The 16,937-nt window shown below is 39.2% G+C and overlaps 1 long non-coding RNA gene and 1 other non-coding gene across 3 annotated transcripts; both read right to left on the bottom strand.

The window, feature by feature from the left end:
- LOC110194209 (uncharacterized) lies at positions 1 to 11,157 on the bottom strand. 2 transcript variants are annotated; one of them, XR_013485283.1, is made up of 4 exons: positions 10,735 to 11,157; positions 8,334 to 8,394; positions 6,690 to 6,809; positions 1 to 957 (listed from the first exon to the last, which is right to left on the bottom strand). It is a non-coding gene; the product is annotated as an uncharacterized LOC110194209 (long non-coding RNA). The 2 variants fall into 2 exon arrangements; XR_002320664.2 differs by lacking the exon at positions 8,334 to 8,394 and having other exon boundaries at positions 10,735 to 11,151.
- Positions 6,428 to 6,559, bottom strand: LOC144456430 (small Cajal body-specific RNA 15). The gene has a single exon (XR_013485523.1).
- Positions 11,158 to 16,937: the final 5,780 nt, after the last annotated feature.

The following is a 16,937-nucleotide window of genomic DNA, read 5'->3' as shown; positions in this document are numbered from 1 at the left end:
TTGAAAAGTAACAGATATTTAATAAGAAAGTATATAAATTGGTTAAACAATTAGTCATTTATGAAAGGCTGGATGTTGTCTGCCTCTGTATAAGAGGGAGAGATTGCTTTGGAAATCACAAATCTACTGCTCTCATCACTACTCTGGTGCACAACTGTCAGTAAACTCTACCCTAATCAGCTTCATTTCTACTTACCATGTTTCAGTTTCCAATGGTAAATTTAAAAACTTGGCAGTCAACCTTTAAGCTCTGCATGTATTAGTTACAAAACTGTTATATGAATTAAATTATAAAACTGTCCTGCATTAATGAAACTAGAATGTTCATACAGTAGCCAAATTAATGCTATGCATCTCAACTTGTCTATGCTCTAATCTCATAACCAAATCTTTATCACACTCAAAACATGCCTCACTTAAAATTTCTCATCATTTTTAGCACCCATTAAATATGACAAAAAGAATAAAACAATTTTATGTTTTGAAAACCCCATGTACTGGAGAAGCATAGTTTCTAATCTCATGTTATTCATGAATTAACAACTTGTCTAATCAATGTGGTAGATTTATTTGCAGAACAAAAAATGTTAAGGAAATACAGCGAAGCTTAGTATTTGTTGACACTGCTCAAAATTCTATATGACTTAATAAAACAGAAAAACCCAGGTGCTAAGATATTTAATAAAATTTTGTCTTAAAGTAATGACACTCAAAAGAAAGAAAAAAAAACCAGGATGATTCAAGTCACCTTGCTTTTCTTCATCAGTAAGGCCCATTACCATTTCTATATATCCTTTCTACCAAACATTAAGAAATAAGCCTAGTCTAAAAACAAACCCGTTTTTTGCAAACATTAAACAGTCATTCAAACTAACACTTGCACTCTTTCAATACAGTGGTCTTGTTCACATAGCTGGTTTCCATCAAGAGGATACACCCAGTCACCTTTATATGAGCCTGTTGGGGAGAAAAAAAAAAAGCCAAGCAATCACAAAAAGAAGCTGCTGTATGAATAAAAAAGACTTCTTACACAGATATAACCACTGAAGAGTTTGCTGTGAAAGTACAGGAAATATCTAAAGCTTTCAGTTCCATTATTGGTTTTATTTCTAACTTATTATGTAGCTCTTGGTAATTTATCCAAGGGGTGTCAGCTTTGTATTTCAGGACAGGGAATGAGCTAGTGTAGGCCTAAAGTCATTCACTGACTACATTATGAAATTGAAGGAAAGGATTTTTTTAAAAGATTGGGTGGGACTGGAAAGTCATATCATATAAAACCCAAGAAGACAATTCTAGTAGAATTAGAGTAATTCATTAGAATTGCTACACAGATGACTATTCTTCTGCTGATATAGAACCCCTTAAATATACCCAATAAAGTTTTTGAAGACACAGGTTTTTATGACATTGAGTAAAAGCTTAATAAGTACATGGCTAGCAAAGCATTTATTACTTTTAACAACATATCATGCTTAATCAAAGAAATACTAAATTTAAGCACCCTTTAAAAGGCAATTTGACTTATCTCCTCCTCCTCCTCCACATCTATACCCTTGAAAAAGGATACCAGAAAGTTAAGTGAGGATCCCAGATGGCCCAGGGGCAAACAAAGCAGAATGACTGCTCTCCTCCTCCTACCAAAACTTTCTTCTTACTATGTTGAAAAGGTCTAGGTGGTGGAGCAGATAAAGCAATGGACTTTAAGAGTCAGGGAGAGGGGGAGAGGCACCAACAGCCTGAAACAGGGAAGTGAACACAGGTTAAGAAAGAAGGGGCTGGCTGTGTGAGATGTTGTGGAGGTGGAAAGACAAGATTTGGCAACTTAGTACACGTGTGCAACAATAAAGAATGAAAAGTCAAGGGTAGAGTTTTGGAGATTTTGAAACTGGGTGACAGAGGGTGGTGGCCTGGGGAAAAAAAAGGGGGAGTTCAGAAAATTGTGGGGAGGAGAGAAGGAACATTATTAAATGCCTAATCTGTGCCAGACAATGTGCTAAGTGCTTTACAAACATTATCTAATTTGATGAAGGGGAGGGATTTGGACAGAAGAAAATGAAATCTGAAATGCCTATGGCACATCCAGTTCAGAGATGTTCAATAATGCAACTAGGGCCCACAGATTAAGGATGGTGATTAGAGAGATCTGGAAATCACTTGCACAGGGATAATTAGACCCTTGGGAGTAAATGAGATCACCAAGTGAGAGCATCTGATTCCAGGTTCTATCCCTTTCTCACTACTGCAAAATATATAGATGAGGGTCCAGAATGGAGCAGTTATATGGATGATGAGCCAGCGGACTACAGGAGGTGACGAGTAAAACCAAGAGAGTGATATCACAAAAACTCAAAGATGGCGTATCCAAGAGCTAAGCAGGTTGCGCCAAATGCAAGAGGAATTCCAGAGGAGGACTGAGAAAAAGTCCACAGATTTGGCAATTAAGAAATCACTAGAGACAGGAGTTTCCACTTAGTGACAAAGTTGGAAGTCAGAATACTAAGGACTGAGAAATGAGAGAACAGGATATGTCAATAGTTTTTCTAGGAGTCTGGCAATAAAAGGAAGGGGATAAAAGATGGTAGCCTGAGGAAATGGTAAAGATCTAGTGAGATTTTAAGAATGGGCAAGACCTGGGAGTACTGTAGACAACAGGAAAAGAACCAAGAGAGAGGAAAGACTGAAGATCAGAAAGAAGGACTGCACTCCCAGAGCCAAGATGGCAAAGTGAGGAAGGAATCCTCTGGAGCCCTCCCAAATTTCCCTCTGAACAGTTAGACAACTGCCGCAGAATTGATCTAGGAGCACAGAAGCAGCTTACCGGCACAGGAGGAAAGGTCTGTCTCATGGGGGGGGGGGGGACACGGGGACGAGGGGGACTAAGGGACCCAAGATCAGCAGCAGCAGTCAACCTCACAGCAGGGAACCAGCAGCAGGGCTCCAAGCCTGGGTCAATGCACCAGCAAGGCCTTGCCCTCCTGCAAACTAGCAGACCTGTAGGCAAGTGAGCAGCATTCTGTGCAGCCCAAGAAGGTCTCACCCCAGTGATCCCACCCCCAGCATAAGCCACCAGCAAGGCCTTGACCCCACTGCTGATTAATAGTGAAGCTCTGCCCCTGGGGCCTATCAGCAGAGAGACCCTGTTTCCATAGCATCCCAGCAGCAAGGCCCCACCCCCTGGGGCAGACCAGCAACAGAGGCAGTCACCAGAAAGACTCTTGTTACCACAGCAACCAAGCAGTAAGGCCCCACCCCTGGAGAAGGCCAGCAGATAAACCCCATGCCCGGGGAGGCTCTGGCTGCCAGTACGAGCCAGAAGGGAAGCCTACCTCCAGAGAAAACAAGTAGCTAAGCCCAGTGAAAGCCAGCAGTAAGACCCAGAGCCCCATTACAAAAAGCTTGGGACAGTACAAGACCAGAGCCAAACTCTCACATAAAAACACTAAGTCACCAAATAAAGAAGAAAAAAAAAGGGAGAAAAAAGTGAGCAAAAACACAAAACAAAACAAACCAAACCGCCTGACTACAGAAAGGTACTACGGTGATAAGGAGGATCAAGGCATAAACTTAGAATAGGACAACAGTGTCAAAATGGCTACATGTGAAGCCTGAAAGAAAAATGTAATTTGGTCTCAAGCCCAAAAAGAATTCCTGGAAGAGCTTAAAAAGGTTTTTTAAAAAGCAGTAGAAGAAAAATTAGGAAAAGAAATCAGAGTAATACAAGAGAATCATAAAAAAAAAGAATCAATAGCATTGGAAAAGATATTGGAAAAGAAAATTTACTGAGGAAATAATGCCCTAAAAAATAAAGTTGGCCAAACAGAAAAGGAAATACAAAAGCTCACTGAAGGAAAAATTCCTTAAAAATTAGAATTGAACAAGTTGAAACCAATGATTCTATGTAACATCAAGATACAAAAGTAAAAAGAAAAATAAGAAGAAAATGTGAAATTTCTCATTGGAAAAACAACTGACCTAGAAAATAGATCCAGGAGAGAGAATATAAGAATTACTGGACTACCTAAGAGCCATGATTTTAAAAAAAGAGAAAGAAAAAGGAAAAGAAAAGGCCTGGACATCTTTCAAGAAATTATCAAACAAAACTGCCCTGATATATTAGAACCAGAGAGCAAAACAGAAATTGAAAGAATCTATCAATCACCACCTGAAAGAGATCCCAAAGTTAAAACTCCCAAGAACATCCTAGCCAAATTCCAGAGCTCAAAGATCAAGGGGAAAGCCTGGCAAGCAGCCAAAAAGAAACAATTCCAAATGTCATGGAGCTACAGTCAGGATTAGGTAGGATTTGGCAGCTTCCACATTAAAAAAAACCAGAGGGATATGAAATACTGGAAAGCAAAGGAGCTAGGATTACAACCAAGAATCACCTACTCAAAAAAACTGAATATAATCTTTTAGGGGAAAAAAATGGACATTTAACACATTTAACAAAATCATTTTTAATTAAAAGACCACAGCTGAATAAAAAATTTGACTTCCAAATACAATATTCAAGAGAAACACAAAAAGAGAAAAAAAGAAACAAAAGAAAACACAAGAAATTCAATAAGGTTAAACTGTTTATATTTCTATATAGCAATATATTTGTAACTCTTAACAACTTTATTACTATAAGAGCAATTAGGAGGAGTACATGTAGATAGAGGGTGTGGTTTATAAGGTAACTTTGATGGGATGATACCCCAAAACACAAAATAAAGAGGTGAGAAAAAAAATTGCCCTGGAAGGAGGGGGGAGACTGAATGGGGTAAATTATCCCACATAAAAGAGGCATGAGAAACCTATGATAATGGAGGGGAAAATAGATGGCAGGCAAAGCTTAAATCTTACTCTCATTAAAATTGGCTCAAAGAAGGAATAACATGCACACTCAGTGGCATATGGAAATCTATCTTACCCTATAAGGAAGTAAAAAGGGAGAGGATAATAGAAGGGGGAGGGGGACCTGACAAAAGGGAGGTTATAATGGGGAAGAAGTAAAACACTTTGTGAGGAGGGAAAGAGTTGGGGGACAAGAGAGAGAGGGAGATATACAGGCAAAAAATAGCATGGAGGGAAATACACAGTTATCATAACTATAAATGTGAATGGGATGAACTCACCTATAAAACAGAAGCAGATAGCAGAATGGATTAAAAATAAGAATAAGAATCCTACAATATGTCATTTACAAGAAATACATTTGAAGCTGAGATACACACAGGTAAAGGGCTGGAGCAGAATCTATTATGCTTCAACTGAAGCAAAGAAAGCAGGGGCAGCAATCATGATCTTAAACAAAGCAAAAATATATCTAATTAAGAGATAAAAAAGGAGACTGTATCTTGTTGAAAAGTACCACAGACAATGAAGTCATATCAATACTAAACATATTTGCACCAAATAGTATATGGCCCAGGGGTGGGTAAGCTGCAGCCTTGAGGTCACATGTGGCCCCTCTAGGTCCTCAAGTTTGGCTCTCTGACTGAACGCAAACTTCATATAACAAATCCCCTTAATAAAAGGATCTGTTTCTGTAAAACCTGGACCCCAAAGGGCCACACCCAAGGACCTAGAAGGCCACGTGTGTCCTCAAGGCTGCAGGTCCCTTCCCCCTCCCCCCAGCTAAAGAATTAAGAAAAAGAAATTAAAGGAATTAGAATAGGCAAGGTTCTCAGTTGTGAGGGCTGGAGGAAGGAAAGGTTTGGAACAGTCTCTAGGCAGAATGAGAACAGAGAATCAGTTAGGAGAAAAAAAATTTCTTTATTACAGTGACATAATTTTCTTGTTGAAAGCTTGGCTGACTGACTTTAACTAGCTCCTTTCAGAAGAGCAGGGGAGGAATGGAAATGGTGAATAGTAGGAATAATAATGGGTAGGGCTATGACAAGGAATGAGAAGTGACAGTATATTATAACAAGGGATCTGAAAGTAGAGGACAGTGTAGAGTTGAACTAGTTAATTACAGTTAAAAATGTGAAGGGAGGAAAGTGAAGTCATAACAGAGATGACAACCTAAAAAGTTAATGAACTAGTGGTCCTAATGAAGATGGAGAATAAATGGAAGACTGTATTTTTTAGTTTCCTAGTTTTGGACTGAAACTGTCTCTCTTCCAAATCACCCTATTTCAATTGAGTGCACCACAATATCTCTTAGTTACTGAGGTCTATAACCTTAGAATCACTGACTCTACCTTATTTTCCATATCTATTTTGGGCATGTTAAGTTTGAGGCACTGACAAACATCCAGGAGGAAATGCTCAGTAGGGAGCTGATTTGGGATTAGAGTTCAGAACAAAGTCCAGGAAAAAATAAAGCCCACCCTCTTGCCTGCTACTAAAGCAGGCTCCACAATTCCACATCCCTCCAGTAGTTGGAAGAGTTATGAGTCATTTTATAATGTCAGAATATGGTAAATTTTATATTCAGTGTCGGTTGAGGAAGTAAGACCTGAATTCATCTTGAAGACAGGGCCTGTTCCAACGACCTTTTCCTTTAGGAGGCTAGTATCAGAAGAGTCAGCTTGACTTCAATGACTCCACTTTCTTAGGCCTCCAGGAGATTCAAATGCTGAATCAAAACATTTTCTCCTTTGGAATGTCAGAATATTCACATCAGAATAGCTCAATTCTCTTACTTTCAGAAATTCAAGCTTAGATCTGAATCTTTAAAGTCTCTGTATACTCACTTCACGGCAATTAGTAGCTGCTGAATGAATTCACTACATGCAAGAAGCAGATGAACTCATTATCTGAGAATAAGCCCCCAGAGAGTCAGCATTTCCTCTGTTGGCCATAAGTGAAAAGTCCTGGAAAGAATGAAACAATTTACCAGACACAAAAACTCTTTTCAATTCTGTTACTTACTCTCTGGAATTTAAGTCAAATAACCCCCTTTCTCCCTTAGATTTATGCTGGTTTATTGGTTCTATTTAAATTATTTCCTAAAACCTTATCAGCTGCTCTCATGTTTCTCCCCCTCCTGGTCAAATGAAGCAATACTCACTGGAGGATAAAACTGTCCCTAGGTTCTTTCTAGCTTCTGAAAGAACCATACTTCTTATCTACTTTCTCTTGCTTAATTCTATACCAAAAACTTGGGTATAAATCCTGTATTTCCTTTGTTCACACTCCCCAAACCTAACAGTGTGGCTTTTCTCAGAGATACACTGTCTTTCTCCAAGTTTTATATTCAAAAAGGGCTAGTGACAAACAAAAAACTTCAGAGAGGTCAATGCCACATAAAATGTTCAACAGGAAAGCATCAGCCCTCCACCCTCACCCCAGCCCCCAAGTCCCTATGGAATTCTCCATCATGTACTTGAAGCACAAAACAAGAAATGACACTCCAAACGACCACACTGAAAATGCTTCACATGTAAATGTGACTTTTTTTTTTTAGCACCTACAAATAAAAAGTAGCTGGCAGCCCTAGCCATCCCTATCTCTTCAATTTTTGCCTCTGGGCTTTGGGGCAAAAGTCTTAAAATATCATAGGACTAATGCCACTATTAAAAAAAATTCCTTTCCTTATTAAAAAAAAAATTCAGTTTCTAATAAAGGACAAAGGGAAGGAAACATTAAGCATGCTGAGAGAACCTCATTGTATGAGGCCGACCACTGGAAAATGTAAGATTAGCACATTTCAATCTTTTTATAAGACTGTGTAACCTGATAAAAAAAAATTGTGAAATCATTTTAATTGCCATTTTCTGGATAATCCAACAAGCTACATGTCAACTGGCATGCTTAACCTTCAAACTCACACTAACCAAAACAGTATGAGAAACACAGAAGTGTCATATGTAAGTAACTTCTATTATTTAAATTGAATCACCCTATAGTTTATCAGTTTACAAGTACCAAATCATCATAATAAAATTGCAGTTATCTCCTTTCCTTATATAATTTGCAGGAAGCTTTAGAAGCCTGACTGTACAGAGCTGCTCTTGAGTTCAAAAGGTAACAGAAGCTTAATACTTCTCTAAAAAATAAAATTTAAACTTGTTATCTCAACAAACAGAAGACAAGAGCTACAAAAAGCTTTGCTCTAGCTCATTACTTTTCATTATGTTCATTAGAACATTACTTTTCACTCAAAGCCTAAACAGACATGATGGCATCTCGTGAAGTTGATTTTTTCTTTTAAAGAAAATGGAAAAATAGGGGCTGCTAGCCATTTACAACTATCAGTCTTTCAATAAAACACATAAGCACATTTTCTTTGCATGCTTAAAGCACATCAAAATTCTGCCACAATACTTCTATTATTCTTCCTACATATCAGATACTAAAATCCTTCATTTTAATGCTATGTTTACTAGAATTTTTACCTTTTCCATTTTGTCCCCTTCCAGGGCTATTTAAGAAAAATGATCGAAATAGGAGATTTGCCTAGAACCAAAGAGGAGTCAGGGGGATATTTAGCTTTTAAATTAGCAACTTTGTATGACTCATTATTATTTAGTAAATGAAGGTAAGACTATTCTAAATAATAAGTACGTTGCAGCACTGAAATAGGTCCCAATTAGTGTGAAAAATGAATTCCCTAATGTGACTGCAGTATTTGAATTTACACTGTATATTTCCACTGGGCTGGAACTAATTACCATTTTAAAAATAATTCTTAACTTCTAACAATGAATTTGACTTAGCTTATCTCATTTCCTACCTAGATGCACTAATTCCTTGTAAAATGTAAAAAATAAATGTTCCAAAAATATCCAACTTGCTTGATAAAGTTACCTTAGGTCCTTGCCTTTAGTAGATATGAAGACACTATTTTTAAACCTAAACATAGCAGTCAGGGCTCAAGATATAATAGACTGAATATGGACTCTCTGGCAAAAGAAGTTAAACTACCTGGTACTTTTATTTTACAATTTGTAAATGAGCCAGTGATTCTTATGTTCCTTTTAAATTCATGTACAAAACATAAAAGCCAACTGATTTTTTAAAGAAACTCATACCCTGAAAATAAACTATTAAAAAAAAAAAGATTGTCTTCACAATCAGAAATAAAAAAGTGAAGTTTCTTCATTAGTAAGGGAAGCAGAGATCAGGCACATGGAAAGAAATGCTACAAATACAATTTTAACTCTAAGAGCAATTTCTCCAGAATGAAATCTGCAGTTCTTTAAAGTACTGTAAAAACTATATAAACAGCCATTTAGAGTATTTCATGAGTGACTCAAAATTTGCGCTTAGTTACAGAAGAAATTAATAGAATTGTACATGTCAGTCCTACACCCTCTTTCCCTTTAATACAACAATTAATCTAAAACTGTGACTATTAGACTTAAAAGTCCAAGGAGGCACATGTAATATCTCCCTCAAGCACAGTGCTTTGCACACAGCAGGCATTTGGTCAGGGTTCTAGAACCAGAAGGTTCTTTCTACTTCCTCATTTACAAGATAAGGAAAATAAGATCCTACCACATGGAGTGACTTCCAATTCTGTACAAGCAGTTGATGGCAAAATCAGAATTTGAATCCAGGTTTTGATTTCAAATCCAGTATTCTTTTCAGTATTAACAGGGAGCCAGATAAGTCTACTGAAAGTGTCTATATCTACCATGAATTCTCTCATCAAATAAGGACCCATGTCTGCTATAACAAGTAACATAAATGACACTGGTGATGAAGTAGAATGTAAGCATCATATGGACAATTTTGTTCTGTATTCTGTCTTTGTATCCCTAGAGCTTATTTATACATACACTTAGGAGGCTCTTAATAAATCCATGTATGAAAAACAGAACATGAGATGACTATTAAATACTGGATTAGTTGTACCACCCTTCTATGGCAGCACAGAAGCAATAGACTGGAATAGAGCATACATAGTTTTAGTCCCAGTTCCATGCACTAATTTGGTGACTTTGGGTTCTCAAGTAAAATGCAAGGCTCAGGCTAGATGCTAACATAACTTAATGAAACTTGTTGTTTCTACATTCATATTTCTTTTATAAGTCATCTCTCCACTTAAGAAGCCAAACCACCTTAGTACCAGCCCTCTTCACCTCACACTTGGGACTATTTCAAAGGCTTTCTAATTTGTCTCCCTGCCTCAAGCCTCTCTCCCCACTCCAATCTATCCTTCACTAAACTGACATAGTGATTTTCCTAAAACATAGGAAAGTATGTCGCTCCACTACTCAAACTCCAGTGACTCTCTATTACTTCCAGATTAAAAAATATAAAAGTTCACTATTGGGCATTTAAAACCCTTCACAACTTGGCTCCTTCCTACTTTCTAATCTTCTTTTACCTTACTCTCTTCTCCTGCATTAAGGATGCAGCTTTGCACACCTCAGTATCTCCAGACTCCAAATCTTTGCATAGGCTGCTCCCAGGCCTGGAATATTGTCTCCTCATCTCTTAGCTTCCCTGGTTTCCTTCAAGACTTAGCTTACATCCCATTTTCTGCAGGCCTTTCTAGGTCTCAGTGCCCAACCCTAGCCCAGTTCCTTCCCTCTCACATTACCTTCCATCCACTAGCTCTCTATATTTTTTGTACACAGTTCTTCACATGTTATTAAAATGTGAGCTCTTCGAGGGCAGGGAGTTTTGGCCTTTGTATCCCCAGCACTTAGCACGGTGCGTGGCCCATAGTAAATATGATTAATGACTGAATTCCAGATTTCCTTCTAGGTCGTACAGTAGTTAAGAGCACTGGATTTTGAGTCGGAGGGCATGGGTTCAAATCTGTTTTGCTATTCACTCCCTGTGTACCTTAGTCAAGTCAAAATCCATGCTTGGCCTCAGTTCCTCCATCCATGGTATAAGGCTGGGTAAGAGATTAAGGTCCCTTCCAGCTCTGCTTCTAGAAAAGCACAGGTGCGGGGTACACGGCTGCCTGGAGCCCCGAGGGAAGGGCGCAGTGTCCCCTGGAGGGCGCCCGCCTTCCGCCCCTCCTCCCACGTAGTCAAGGCCACCCCCGCTCGACCCCGGCTCCTCACTCCTGACATCCCCCCTCTCCCTCCACCCCCGCTCCTGGTCCCAGCCAGCCTGGCCCTCCCCACAAAGGCCCAAAAAAAAACAAACGGAAGGCGCCCCGAGACACAGACGACTCCACAGGCCATCCCGCGCAGCCGCCAACGGTTTCGAACACCAGGCTACGAGGACGGCATTTCCGGCGGAAGCGGCTCTAGTCCCGGAGAGGAAGTCCCGCCCCTCGCCGACGACCCCACGCTACGGAAAGCGTAATGACGTATGGCGCCCTGAGAGACGCCCCCTCGGGGGGTGTGTCTTTGAGTTGAAGGAAGGCTCCGGGCGGAGCTTTGGCGCATCAGTAAGGGTCCTTCAAACCCTCCTGTCCAGGCCTCCAAATGTCAGCGGGTTAGGAGGGGTGAGGAGAAGGGGAAGCAACCCAGTCCCAGGCGAGTGCAGTTAAAGTACATTGGGAGGCGTCCGGGCGCAGCGAAACTTGGAGTCTTGGGCCCTGAGTTCGAATTCCGTGTCGCTGTCCCAAGCGGCTCTAGAAGCAGGGAAGGGGTCTCCAGTGTGGGTGAGGTTTCATCCACCACCAGGCCGTTAGGAGCAGGACCCAAGCTTACGTCCTAGGAGCTTATATTTTTGAGTTGGGAGCAGGCCTGCGCTGGTAAATGTTTAAAAACCAACCCTCTTTGGGAGAAAAGTGTTCCCTTGACAGCTTTAAGTTTATTATTAACCATTATTATTATTAACGTTAAGTATTATTAACATCTTCTTTATTGATTTCTTAGAGTCAGACAATAAACAAAACAAAAAAGCAGGCACTCGATTTGTAGCATTTGCCCATTTCGGAGCTCACACTGAGCATTTCACAATCAGCTTCCTGGTAGGAGCCGGCTCCAGCACATCCCTGGCTGGAAAGGCCCTTAGATGGAAAAAGCTCTGACTTGGGAGTTCTGAACTGGGAAGACAAAACCCCTGCATGTCCTTAGGCTAGTTGGTGAAGCTGGACCTCACTTTTCTTATTTATAAAATGAGGTGTTAGGCCATGACTTTTAAGGATTTAACTTAATTAACAATCTGAATTTGTAATCTAGGCCAAATGCCCTTCCTAACAATTGAAGAAACTGAAGTCAGAAGAGATTAAGTAAATTGCTCCAGATCACACAGCTATTTAATGACATTGTTATTAATACCATAATAATCTTTCACCGATTTCTCAAACTTCTTATTTCAGCCACTTTTGTTTGAGGAGCACTGATAGGGCCTATATAAGGCCTATGAACCATTTATAAAATAATACATCATAGGAGAAACAAAGCAATCTCCATTTATCAGAGTTTTTCCTACGGTGCCTTTGAATATGTATGCATGGAGATGGTACATTTCTTTTCCCTTCAATGCCATAATAATTTCTCAGAATTTCATATTTGGAAAGGACTTCAGAGCCCCCAAAATTCTCTGTTAACATCTCCAGCATGTCAAGTTTTGCCTAATCAAACCAAAATCTGCTTCTTTGCAACTTCCATTCATTGCTCCTAATATTACCCCCTGGAGCCAAGCAGAACAAGTTTAATCTTTTCCACTTGCTTAGTCCTAAAAATACTTTAAGATAGCCTTCACACAATGTCTCTAAGTCTTTTCTGAGGCTATACAAACTAGTTCTTTCATTGATCCTCACCTGAGGTGATCTCAAAGCCCATTCCAGTCTTCTTCTTAAAAATATTCACAGAATGGAACACAATAGCCTAGTTATAGTTTCACAAGGGTGAAGTACAGTGAGACAATCACCTCCTTAGTTCTAAACACTATGCCTCTCATTCTAGCTTCCTTGGCTACTCACACCTGACATATTGAACTTGCAGCCCACTGAAACCTCTAGGTCTTTTTCATGTTACATTTTTATCCATACCATCCCCATCTTGCACTTCTGAAGTTGAATTTAGTTTTTTCTTTAAAAATTTATTAAAAACAAGATAGGAAGTAAAAATAAACTTTATTAATGACTAGTTATGTTTTGGGTTTTTTTTGGTTTAGGCAATTGGGGTTAAGTGACTTGCCCAGGGTCACACAGCTGGTAAGTGTCTTGTGTCTGAGACTGGATTTGAACTCGTGCCCTCCTGACTCCAAGGCCAGAACTCTATCCACTGCACCACCTAGCTGCCCGCTGACTAGTTACATTTCAGCTAAATTTAGCAAGTAAAGTTATCAGTAGAAAAACAACTGGGGCAGCTAGGTGGCATAGTAGATAGTGTGGGGTCTGGAGTCAGGAAGACTCATCTTCCTGAGTTCAAATGTGACCTCAGACATTTACTAGCTGTGTGACCCTAGGAGGTCACTTAACTCTGTTCCCCTCAGTTTCCTCATCTGTAAAATGAACTGAAGAAGGAAATGGCAAATCACTCCAGTATCTTTGCCAAGGGAACCCCAAATAGAGTCATGAAAAATTGGAGACAGCTAAACAAGAAAAACAATCTGTGATGGACAGAGGGCTGTGCTTGGACTTAGGAAGACCACAGTTCAACTCCTCCCTCTGAGATATACTGACTGTTTGAATGTGGGCAAGTCATTCAATACTTTCAAAGAACTCTAAGTCTGTTGGCTATCAGCACTGGTAGGGAGAGTTTACATACTGGAAGCTCCTTCCCTGATGATGTCACAGGTTCAGATTTTAAAAACAGAAAAGACAAACCCCAAACCAACAACCAACAAACAAAAAACTAAAATGTATACATACAAATGAATGCTGAGTCCTTAAAAGTAATTTGTTTGGGAGGCTACCACTCATTCTAATGATGTCATTGCTCAAACTATTTTTGGAACTACTTTCAGAGCCTGTGACACTTTCTGTTTCTGAGGTATTTGTCCTTTTGGGATGAATTTGGAACCAAGTCTGGGGAGTAAGTTGATCAAACTGCAAATACAATTTTTTGTCAAAAAAACTCCAATAGAAACCACTTTGTGACATGGTGAAAAATCCGGTTGTGATATCGTAATTCACTTTTATGTACATTTACAATCTACATACTTGAAAATTTTTTTTATAATAAGCCTGAGTGATCATATAGGGCAACTTTTTCATGGGAGATGCCTTGATCAAAGAAGCTACTCAGGTCTGAGGGTTGAGTCCATTTAGGCATCAAGAGACGTAGAGCCTTAAGATACACCAAGGCCTTCCTAGTATAAACAAAGTAGTCTTAGCTCCACTGTTAAGTCTCAATTACCCTGGGCAAACTAGATGGCTATTTGCTCAATCTTGATCAGCTAACCTGGACTTCATTTCTTGGATTTTTCTATCAACTTTATGGAATTTGAGTCCTTCTCTGTACTTATAGGTAGATTCTCCCCTACCCCCCAGTTCCCAGGAACAGCTCAATTCATTAACTCCTGGTTCAGTCCTCCATTTCACTGTCTAGTAATCAGTTCCATGCTCTCACCATAGAATTCCCACCAAAGGAAAGGATTTACCTTATTGGAAGGGATCTCTGCTGTCCCTGATTAACCTTGTCTGCTATGACCCTTTTGTCAATATCTTATTGCCCCAAACCTACTCACAAAAGCAATGTTACCTATGGGTGTGGTGTCTGAAGTGGCATTGCACTCCCTTTCTTTCACCCCAACCTGCCCTCACATGGGTAGGTCAGGTTCGTTTATTTTTTCCTACCCACAGGGAGGGGAGACTTAAACCACATGGTTCAACTCAGCTTCTGTTTATCAGGGCCCTACAGGTAACTGCTGTGGGGGAGATACACTCATATTACTTATCATTATAACTTCTAAGCTCCTACTGGTGTATTTCCTATTTATTTGAAATCAGTCATCATGACACTATTAATTCTTAAACATAAAACATTTCCTTAAAGATAAGGTGAAAGCAAGAATGATCACAGCAGTATTTGCTCATAAGGCAAAAGTAGAAATAACCATAATTTTCACTCAGTAGAAGGCAAAATCAGGAATATTAAAACATAACAATTACTCATTAGAAAGCAAAGATAGGAATAATCAAAGCATCAGTCTTCCTATAAGCTTTCATACAATGTCTGTGAGGGCTAGTAAGAACACATTGCAGGAGGGAAGGAGATGAGTAGAGAAACCCATGAATTCAAGGCAACTTACAATTCTGGACTGCAAGTCTTGACATCCTTAGTCCCTTCAGGAATAATTTGTACCCTACAAAGCTGCTTCTGTGCTAACTACTACCCTTTTGTCAATTTCTTCCTGTAATTTATCTTTTCTGGCTTTTAACAGTTTTTAATGCCTTAAGTCAGAGCCTCCTGGTAGTCAGTGTCTCATGAGGTATAAAACTCAAGAAATTTGCCTTCTTGTCAAGTATGAACCCAACAATTCATATATAAACCTCCCATAATCCCTACACTAAAAAAGTTCTTGTCTTTACCAATCCTGTCTTACCTTTACTGTAAGAAATCAGAAAGTAAAGGAACACCAAAGTACAGTAATGGAATTCAGCTGCTTCATGAATCCAGCTGTTTCCATTGTTGGCAACAAGCAACAAGGAGCTGTCTGCAGTTAAAACTCAGCAAAAGAACTTGTAGTCAGTAGCAGATTTAGCCCTCAACAATTGAGCTAAAAAGAGCATTGACCAATTTGTAGAATCAAAGATCTCAGAATTGGAGTATACACCGAAAGACGTTTAATGTAACTCCTGCCTGAGTAGCACTACAACATCCTTAACAAGGCTTAAACACTTCCTTCTGAGAAATACCATTCTACTTTGGGAGAGATCTGATTTGTCAGAAAGCTTTTTTTTTCTTGTACCAAACCTAGCCTTCATTGGGATTGTAGCCTGTGCCAGGGAAGGCTCTTAGAAGTACACTATAACCTGACATTTGAGGGAAAGCAAAATGTGGAAACCGAATAGCTGGACATGGAGATGGAGTGGTCACAATTTCAAGAAACTAGAGTAGATATGAGATATTCCCATTCTAGTTAGCTTTTTTACAGGTGGAACCTACAAGCAAGCTAGTGTTCCTAAGTGGTTTTTTATACATAGAGAGAGCTCTGTGATGAATGCTCTCAACATATTTACAATTTTCTATGACAGCTTGGTGAGTGGGCACCACTTACCAACACCAAGTGAACTTAAAAGGGACAAACAAGAGACCAGGCCATTTCCCTGCAGAGTAATGCTTCACTTAGAGGACGTGGTGTCTTGAGTCAGACCTAAAAGGCTATTAATCTAGTGCTGTAATTAATCCCTATGAAATGTCATAGACCAAGATCTTTAATACTATGATAAACTGTTTTCCGAACCACTCTTCTGGATGGGTTATGGCTCTTATATTTCCACTGAAGTCACTGATGTTATGTTTGCCAGGTCACACGCTTGACTGCCCCAGGAACTGCTAAAGCTTTGACATGAGCTAACTGGATTTCTTCAGTGATATGGCTGTCCCCAATTTAGTTCTTAATCTCTCTCTCTCCTAATCTTATAAAGTTAAAAGCATCCACAGAGAGCAAAGTGAGCTTCTGTAGACCTGTCACAATATACATAGCCACTGGAAGGAAACATCATTCTTTCTCATATAACCATCTTGCCTTTTTTTCTGGGAATAATTTCTCTCTCCATTTTTTCTTTTCTTGCTAGCTTATTATCCTCTTCATCTTCCTTCTCTTCTCTCTCTAAGAAGCAACAATGTCTATATAGAATTTTGAAGGTTCTAGCTTGAGCTCAGAAACTAATTGGTTTAAGTTGAACAAAGCACAACTTCTACCCCATTTACTTACTTGTAAAATTATAAACAATATTTTCCTTTTCTCTAACTCACAGGGATGATTTAAAAATGATTAAACTAAGATATGGGAAAGAAGTTAGAATAATATACCTTCATACCTGGAAGGGATCTTAGAGATCTATTCTAGCCCGTTTATTTTACAGATGTAGTAACTGAGGCCCTGAATGAATGAATGAAAAAGTATTTATTAAGCATCGTGTGTCAAGTACTATGTTAGGTGCTGGGATACAAATACAAAAGCTATAC

This window comes from Phascolarctos cinereus, unplaced genomic scaffold, assembly GCF_003287225.1.
Source record: "Phascolarctos cinereus isolate Bilbo 61053 unplaced genomic scaffold, phaCin_HiC Scaffold_3;HRSCAF=262, whole genome shotgun sequence".
NCBI lineage: Eukaryota > Metazoa > Chordata > Mammalia > Diprotodontia > Phascolarctidae > Phascolarctos > Phascolarctos cinereus.
Note: the sequence above shows the minus strand (reverse complement) of the source record. Positions and strands in the feature narration are given on the sequence as shown.